The following is a 9,864-nucleotide window of genomic DNA, read 5'->3' on the forward strand; positions in this document are numbered from 1 at the left end:
CCCACAGCTCACAGTGTCCCAGCCTGGGCTACCTCACCCTGTGACTTAGGATGCTGCTGCTTTCCTGGCCCCTTGGTGCAGTGCTGTTGGGACAAAGGCTTTCATTCATCATAGGCTTTCTGAGCTTTTGGGTCCTAAGGAAAGCACAGGCCGATTTGTTACTCGAAGCCATCCTCCTCTGTGAGTTCTGCAGGAAGTCCCAGTTAGTAGAATGGGTCCCATTAGCAAGTCCTTTTTGCCAAGTAGAACATTTTTCATTTGCTCACTGAATTTAGATATGCCTAAATTGTTGAACGTTTTTGTATCTAAACACTCCCCTCCTGTCTTCCAAGGGGTAATTTTTGTCACAACTTTGTCCATATCAATTACTGGGACCCTAGTTCTACTCTTAATAGTTATTGCTGTGTATCTTGCATGAGATCCTAGGACACATCCTGCCTCCACTTCCTTATTTATAAAATAGGGACCTAACTTGTCCCCACAAGCTCTGAAATACTGAAACTATCCAACTCCCTTTTTCCCATATGTTTCTTCCTTCCATGGCAGGGTTTTTCTGATTTCCTTTCTTTGATTAACAATGCACTAAGCATGATTTTCTCATACAAACTTGAGAACCATAAAGTAGTCCTTATTACTCTTAGGACCATAGTCCTAATTCAATAAAGATGAAGAGTCAACAACTGGCAAGCAGTAAGTGCCTGACAGTGTTCCAACTGTGGTATGCTCATTTAACCCTCAGAAATAATCACATTTACAAATTTTACAGAAGAAATTGAGATGAAGAAGTAAGCTCCCCAAAGTCACATGACTGCTCAGGGGTGGCCAGGATTTGATCCCAGGTAGTCTATATTCCCCAATTCCCCCAGCCTGATTATCAGAAAGTGAAGGTGGAAGTCAAGCTTTTAGAGGAAGTGATATTGTAGGTTATGTACTCCCAAATATTTCACTGAGAAGAGAGATGAGGTAGTAAAGGAGATATATTGTAAAGCAAGCCTTTTTATTCTGAGATTTTTTAGAAGGGTGGGTATACTTGTATGTTAAAGGGTAAGAGCCAATACAGAAACCTCATTTTTGAAGTCAAGAGGGAAGAAAAAACACAAAAGGCCCTGAGAAGGCACAAGTGCATGAAATGCAGATCAAGGACAGATTAGTTTTGGACTCAGACAAAAGCAAGAAGGGAGAAAGGACTATGTGACTATAGAAATATTTCTGGTAGAGGGGAGGTTTAGGAAGAGTTCTTTTGAAGATTTTTATTTTTCTCTATTTTAATAGACTTTTCAAAAATCTACTCCGGAAAAAGAAAATTATGTACAGAGAAGTCTACACTTGTTGATACACCTATCAAGAAAAGCTTGATACACCTAATGAAAACCAAATGATGTCTTCTCTAAAAGGAAAGTAACTTGAAAAGCAATGTGAGCAAAAATCAAGGAGCTCAAGTATAAATAAGTATATAACAAAAGTAAAACACGAGTTAATTTTTCTCATGAAGAGTTAAATAGCAACAACTTTGGAGGAAGAGTAAAAAATAATTAAGAAAATGATACGCATTTGCAAAAAAAAAATATATTTACAAACCCTATAACCACAAAAGTGGCCATGAAAAGGACCCAGAAGAATTGTTATCATAGGAAGAAAAGGATCACTTCAAAAAACAGAGGAGTGATGATTAATATTTAATTTAATTCTGTTGAAAAATTTAAATAAAGTTTGAGGACAAGTATAGGTGATATGTTGAAATGCAGGAGGCCACAATGGAAGGAAAAGAATTCAAGAAAGTTCAGTTTCAGTAACTAATATCTAGTGAAATCCTCAGGATCCAGTGGCTACATTCTGTGTTAAGAATAATATTGTCTGAAGTCCTGGAATTTTAAACTTGCTAAGCAGGAAAATATTGGAAAGCATTGTTATGAAAATAGCTTTCAAAACATTTTAATGGAAAGGAATATTGATGTACATTTTTAAAAAATCTTATCTTTCTATAACATTGGCAAGGCTGAGGCAGTAAAGAGAAAAAAATAGAGTAATGTGATTTGAATTAATCAGGAGTTTGATTATGTGAAATAAGCTGAGACCTTGTTTACTCATGACTCCAGAGTCAACTAACTAATTTATTCATTCAATACTCATTTGATACCTGAGCCCTTAGCACATGCCATACACTTTGTGTGAGTGCTGGGGATATTGCTTTGACCAACATAAACAAGATTCTTATTGTTCTGAAACTTATCTTCTAGTAAAGGAGTTAACAGACCGTGTTGCCATCACTCCTGCCTGCATTACCTAGGAGGGCTACTGATGTACAGCTATTCTATTTTCATTCCAGATTGCTCGGTAGATGAAGAGAAGAAGGAGGAAGGATTTTACAAGTTACTCATAACACAAATCACTGGCTTAAAGCTTAGTCAAATAGCCATAGCAAGCTGCACGGAAGCTCAGAAAACATGATCACATAGCTAGGGTGATAAATGCAGAAGAAACAATTGGCTATGAAAGGGAAACTAGCATGCTATGCCACAATCTCTAAGGGAAGATTAGGAAGTTTCAGCCTAAAGCAAGAATAATCACAATAAAATTGTATAATCTTTTGCAAGTACATATGAAAAACATACAAAGAGTTTGTCATAATCTTTTCTTAAGCTAAGAGAACAGAAAAAGTGGAAAGAAGATTAAACTGTAGAATGAAGTGTTGGTTTAGAGGCAAGAAAGATTTTATGGCATTCAAAAGATCAGTGTTATATTGTTGTGGGATTTAGGAGGACAAGAGAGACCTCGGGTTAAAACAAGAGAGACCTCGGGTTAAAACTGGAGAATCTTTTATTGACTGCACTCAGGCCCAGCAGACTCACATCCAAAGACTGAGCCCAAAACAAAGACAGCACTTGACTTTTATACACGCTTTACAAAAGGGGGTAGCTAGCTTGAAGCAAGCTTACGGTGGGGTGAAAGCAGGATACAGAGGCAGGACAAAGACAGTTAATCAAATTGTAACAGGTTCATAACTCAGGATTGCGCATAACCATTGCTATGCAACCCAGATGTCTGTTATCTAGATTTGCCTAGGCTTATCCTATAACCTTCACTATGCTGGCTAGACAGCTGTAGTTCAGGCCTGCTCAGGCTTCTCATGACCTTCGCTGTACTTTTTAGATAAAACAGAATATTTGAAGTTACTAGTTCAGAGAACAAGAATCTATAAACTCATACCCTAAAACAAAGGAAAATTTGTTTTTCTTCTCCCTACGTTGAGGGAGTGCTGGGAGAGTCTCCAGAGTCCATTAGATAATATTATCAAGACCTTTCCTGGGTCTGGGCTGTGTCTGGTGCTGCCTCTGGGACAAGTCAGCCTATTACAGGAAAGCTCTTTTCTCTTTCTTTTTAATTTTATTTTTCTTTAATTTCCCACCTCAGTATGGTATTTTATGTGTATGTTGCGAGTAATTGGATTTATCTTGGATATAATAACTTGACTTTTGAAAAAGTCATTTTTGATGGGAAATTTCCCAGGTGTTCTATAAAGTACTGTCCCATCAGACATTAATAATAATCTTCCATATTCTTGAGATATTTTAATGGCTTCTTCTAAAATCTTCAATTTTTTAGTTTAGATTAACCTGGGAATGATGTTTGGGTATTGTCTCATCCAAACTGCTGTTACCCATTCCCATCATAAGTCAGAGATGTCTTGGTTATTTTGTGCTCTAGCAATTAACTCATCATGAACCCTGGACTTATTTGCTCTCCCAATCATTTGTGCTAATTCACTTTTCATAAGCATAATGGATTTACCATTGTTAACCCATAAACCGTATAGAACTTATACATCTGATTTGACTCCGTGTGCTAAAGTTTTACATCTACTCTGTAACTCTTGCCTAGTATAAAACTTATTTTCAGTAGAGATAATATTTCTGCATTCACATCCCTATGTAATTTTTTACTGTTACTGCTGGTCAGGCTTTCCAGGGATTATCATAACCTCCTGGGTCCTCTGGTTGAGGGATATATTCTTCAGGATAACTTTGTAATAAATCTTTTATCTATCTAAATCAATAGTACCTAAAGTCTTGAGTAACAAGGTTAGTACTTGATTTTTCTTAGCTCTGTGAGCTAATGTGACCAATGCCTGAGGTTGGGTGATAAGGCCAACAATCAGCCTGGTCTTTGCCAGAACTTTTTTTCTAATACATTTCTCTACTGATTTCCAGGGGTCACTGCATGTCAATATATGAGTTCTGGCATCGCAATTTGTTTAAATGTTTTGTGACTGACTAGCAACATAGTAATTTAATATAATTTTAAAATACAATTTGCAAGTAAAATGTTGATATGGTTTGATTGTGTCCCCATCCAAATCTCATCTTGAATTCTCACATGTCATTGGAGGGAGTCGGTGGGAGCTAATCGAATCATGGGGGCAGGTCTTTCCTGTGCTTTTCTCGTGATAGTGAATAAGTCTCACGATATCTGATGCTTTTAAAAAGGGGACTGCACTAGTTCTCTTTTCTTGTCTGTTGTCATGTGAGATGTGCCTTTCATCTTCTGCCATGATTGTGAGGTCTCCCCAGCCACGTGGAACTGTAAATCCAGTGAGCCTCTTTCTTTTTGTAAGTTGCCCAGTCTACATAATCACTGTTTTCAGATTCTGAAAGTAATTTTGGATAGTTTCACTAAATCAAGGCAAATGAACACTTGAATTCAGTTCTATTCGTACCCAAATTCCATGAAAATGACTAAATATAAACAATTGAATAAGAAACACAAAAACTGAGCATAAAATACTAAAAGGAATTAAAAAATAAAAAAGGAATGAAAAAAGCAAACAGATGATGGCTTCAAAGTTATAGAAACTGGAAAATGGATGGTCTAGTTGTTGCTGACATAAAACAGAAAAAGTTGAAATCCAGCTCCCAGACTTGAGGGACTCCCATAAAAGAAAGCCACCTAATGCCTCGGGATAGAGTGAAGAGAGCCACCATAACAACAACAACAAAATGAAGTAGGCAATACAGAGTAGCAATGGCAAAGCTTAAATATTATTAGCATAAGTAAGTCTGAGAATGCTTAGTGTGTACATTGTCTAATCAGCCCACAGCATTCTGATTGCTCATGTAACTCAACACGGTGAGCTAATCTCATTAAGCCTAATCCTAAGCAAAGCCAGAAAGTCACTGATGCTGTTTTTGGACTGAGAGTTCTTAAGCTGTCATTCTCAGTTGAGGGTGGCTAGATATTTCAGACAGCCATGAAAATTAAGTGCTTCTTAAAGCAAACAAAGAAATGTCTCAGAGAACAAGAAAAGAGAATAGGAGAAGAACAAGAAACAGAACAAGAAGAGGAAAAGAACAAGAAACACAGAGAACAAGAAGAGAACATCACTATACAGTATAAGGGTGCCTGTTCAAAGATTTTGTTCGGTAGCTGCTTAAGTCTTTCTTGGACCTGTAAAGACTATCGTGTGTGTTTAACTTCTCAGTGATCTGACCACACTTTTCCAACCACTGAGCTCCATTTTTCAATGTAGCGCTGGCTTCTTGATAGCCTTTCAGCCACTCCTCATAATCATCCTCAGAGAGAACAGCATAAGTCACAGAGTGCACAAGCCAGCAAATCAGCCACTGGTGAATGGAAGCAAGTAGAATGTTTTACCTCACAGGGGACATCACACATGCTCAAAAGTTAAAGAAACCACTGCTTTTTAAGGACACTTTAATTCAACATTTACACAGTTCCAAAAGGATATTTAAAAACAGCTCTCTACACACTGCTTTAAATGTGTCCCAGAGATTCTGGTATGTTGTATCTTTGTTCTCATTGGTTTCAAAGAACATCTTTATTTCTGCCTTCATTTCGTTATGTACCCAGTAGTCATTCAGGAGCAGGTTGTTCCGTTTCCATGTAGTTGAGCGGTTTTGATTGAGTTTCTTAGTCTTGAGTTCTAGTTTGATTGCACTGTGGTCTGAGAGACAGATTGTTATAATTTCTGTTCTTGTACATTTGCTGAGGAGTGCTTTACTTCCAATTATGTGGTCAATTTTGGAATAAGTGCTATGTGGTGCTGAGAAGAAAGCAGGAAAGATCTAAAATTGACACTCTAACATCACAATTAAAAGAACTAGAGAAGCAAGAGCAAACGCATTCAAAAGCTAGCAGAAAGCAAGAAATAACTAAGATCAGAGCAGAACTGAAGGAGATAGAGACACAAAAAACCCTCCAAAAAAATCAATGAATCCAGGAGTTGGTTTTTTGAAAAGATCAACAAAATTGACAGACCGCTAGCAAGACTAATAAAGAAGAAAAGAGAGAAGAATCAAATAGACGCAATAAAAAATGATAAAGAGGATATCACCACCGACCCCACAGAAATGCAAACTACCATCAGAGAATACTATAAACACTTCTATGCAAATAAACTAGAAAATCTAGAAGAAATGGATAATTTCCTGGATACTTACACTCTTCCAAGACTAAACCAGGAAGAAGTTGAATCCCTGAATAGACCAATAGCAGGCTCTGAAATTGAGGCAATAATTAATAGCCTACCAACCAAAAAAAGTCCAGGACCAGATGGATTCACAGCTGAATTCTACCAGAGGTACAAGGAGGAGCTGGTACCATTCCTTCTGAAACTATTCCAATCAATAGAAAAAGAGGGAATCCTCCCTAACTCATTTTCTGAGGCCAACATCATCCTGATACCAAAGACTGGCAGAGACACAACAAAAAAAGAGAATTTTAGACCAATATCCCTGATGAACATCGATGCAAAAATCCTCAATAAAATACTGGCAAACCGGATTCAGCAGCACATCAAAAAGCTTATCCACCATGATCAAGTGGACTTCATCCCTGGGATGCAAGGCTGGTTCAGCATTCGCAAATCAGTAAACATAATCCAGCATGTAAACAGAACCAAAGACAAGAACCACATGATTATCTCAATAGATGCAGAAAAGGCTTTTGACAAAATTCAACAGCCCTTCATGCTAAAAACCCTGAATAAATTCGGTATTGATGGAACGTATCTCAAAATAATAAGAGCTATTTATGACAAACCCACAGCCAATATCATACTAAATGGGCCAAAACTGGAAAAATTCCCTTTGAAAACTGGCACAAGACAGGGATGCCCTCTCTCACCACTCCTATTCAACATAGTGTTGGAAGTTCTGGCTAGGGCAATCAGGCAAGAGAAAGAAATCAAGGGTATTCAGTTAGGAAAAGAAGAAGTCAAATTGTCCCTGTTTGCAGATGACATGATTGTATATTTAGAAAATCCCATTGTCTCAGCCCAAAATCTCCTTAAGCTGATAAGCAACTTCAGCAAAGTCTCAGGATACAAAATTAATGTGCAAAAATCACAAGCATTCTTATACACCAGTAACACACAAACAGAGACCCAAATCATGAATGAACTTCCATTCACAATTGCTTAAAGAGAATAAAATACCTAGGAATCCAACTTATAAGGGATGTAAAGGACCTCTTCAAGGAGAACTACAAACCACTGCTCAGTGAAATCAAAGAGGACACAAACAAATGGAAGAACATACCATGCTCATGGATAGGAAGAATCAATATCGTGAAAATGGCCATACTGCCCAAGGTAATTTATAGATTCAATGCCATCCCCATCAAGCTACCAATGAGTTTCTTCACAGAATTGGAAAAAACTGCTTTAAAGTTCATATGGAACCAAAAAAGAGCCCGCATCTCCAAGACAATCCTAAGTCAAAAGAACAAAGCTGGAGGCATCACGCTACCTGACTTCAAACTCTACTACAAGGCTACAGTAACCAAAACAGCATGGTACTGGTACCAAAACAGAGATATAGACCAATGGAACAGAACAGAGTCCTCAGAAATAATACCATACATCTACAGCCATCTGATCTTTGACAAACCTGAGAGAAACAAGAAATGGGGAAAGGATTCCCTATTTAATAAATGGTGCTGGGAAAATTGGCTAAGCCATAAGTAGAAAGCTGAAACTGGATCCTTTCCTTACTCCTTATATGAATATTAATTCAAGATGGATTAGAGACTTAAATGTTAGACCTAATACCATAAAAACCCTAGAGGAAAACCTAGGTAGTACCATTCAGGACGTAGGCATGGGCAAAGACTTCATGTCTAAAACACCAAAAGCAACAGCAGCAAAAGCCAAAATTGACAAATGGGATCTCATTAAACTAAAGAGCTTCTGCACAGCAAAAGAAACTACCATCAGAGTGAACAGGCAACCTACAGAATGGGAGAACATTTTTGCAATCTACTCATCTGACAAAGGGCTAATATCCAGAACCTACAAAGAACTCAAACAAATTTACAAGAAAAAAACAAACAGCCCCATCAAAAAGTGGGCAAAGGATATGAACAGACAATTCTCAAAAGAGGACATTCATACAGCCAACAGACACATGAAAAAATGCTCATCATCACTGACCATCAGAGAAATGCAAATCAAAACCACAATGAGATACCATCTCACACCAGTTAGAATGGCGATCATTAAAAAGTCAGGAAACAACAGGTGCTGGAGAGGATGTGGAGAAATAGGAACACTTTTACACTGTTGGTGGGATTGTAAACTAGTTCAACCATTATGGAAAACAGTATGGCGATTCCTCAAGGATCTAGAACTAGATGTACCATATGACCCAGCCATCCCGTTACTGGGTATATACCCAAAGGATTCTAAATCATGCTGCTATAAAGACACATGCACACGTATGTTTATTGCGGCACTATTCACAATAGTGAAGATTTGGAATCAACCCAAATGTCCATCAGTGACAGACTGGATTAAGAAAATGTGGCACATATACACCATGGAATACTATGCAGCCATAAAAAAGGATGAGTTTGTGTCCTTTGTAGGGACATGGATGCAGCTGGAAACCATCATTCTTAGCAAACTATCACAAGAACAGAAAACCAAACACTGCATGTTCTCACTCACAGGTGGGAACTGAACAATGAGATCACTTGGACTTGGGAAGGGGAACATCACACATCGGGGCCTATCATGGGGAGGGGGGAGGGAGGAGGGGGGAAGGATTGCATTGGGAGTTACACCTGATGTAAATGACGAGTTGATAGATGCTGACGAGTTGATGGGTGCAGCACAGCAACATGGCAGAAGTATACATATGTAACAAACCTGCACGTTATGCACATGTACCCTAGAACTTAAAGTATAATAATAATAATAATAAATAAAATAAAATTTAAAAAAAAAACTTGAAAAAAAAAAACCCAGCTCTCCTATTTTTTAACTAAACCACTTCTACTGTAAGATGGAGAGTGCACAGGAAGTTGCATGAGTTAATTCCCCACAGCAGAGAGATACAGGAGCTATACATTATCCATGTGTACATGTATGGTAAGCAGGTATCAATACGAGGAAGCAGGAAGTATGTTTCAACATAGCAACATAATGTCCAATGTGCCTTGAGCTCAGGAGTTTGAGATCAGCATGGACAACATAGGGAGACTTCATCTTTACAAAATAAATATAAAAGAAAATAACCAGTCTTGGTGGCATGTACCTGTGATCCTAGCTGCTAGGGAGATTAAGGTGGGACAACTGCTTGAGCCCAGAAGTTTGAGGCTACGGTGAGCAATAATCACATCACTGTACTCCAGCCTGGATGACATTATGAGACCTTGTTTGGGAAAAAAAAGCCTAATGTGCTGTCCCATGAAAGATCCAGCCTTTCAAGCAGCTACACCCATGTATGTGCATGTATTCACAAGTGCATGCATCGTGTATTCAGCAGAACACGCTAAGGCAAGAAAGCAGCCAGCATCTGAGCATATCTCCAGCTATCATCACTGGCAGGAAAAGCTGACATCAGTGTT

The 9,864-nt window shown here is 38.2% G+C and overlaps 1 long non-coding RNA gene across 1 annotated transcript; it reads left to right on the forward strand.

The window, feature by feature from the left end:
* The first annotated feature begins 10 nt into the window (after positions 1-10).
* LOC108583251 lies at positions 11-2,609 on the forward strand. The gene is made up of 2 exons (XR_001897662.3): positions 11-180; positions 1,273-2,609. It is a non-coding gene; the product is annotated as an uncharacterized LOC108583251 (long non-coding RNA).
* The last annotated feature ends 7,255 nt before the right edge of the window (positions 2,610-9,864 follow it).

Source organism: Papio anubis, unplaced genomic scaffold (genome assembly GCF_008728515.1).
Source record: "Papio anubis isolate 15944 unplaced genomic scaffold, Panubis1.0 scaffold26, whole genome shotgun sequence".
In the NCBI taxonomy this organism is placed as follows: Eukaryota; Metazoa; Chordata; class Mammalia; order Primates; family Cercopithecidae; genus Papio; species Papio anubis.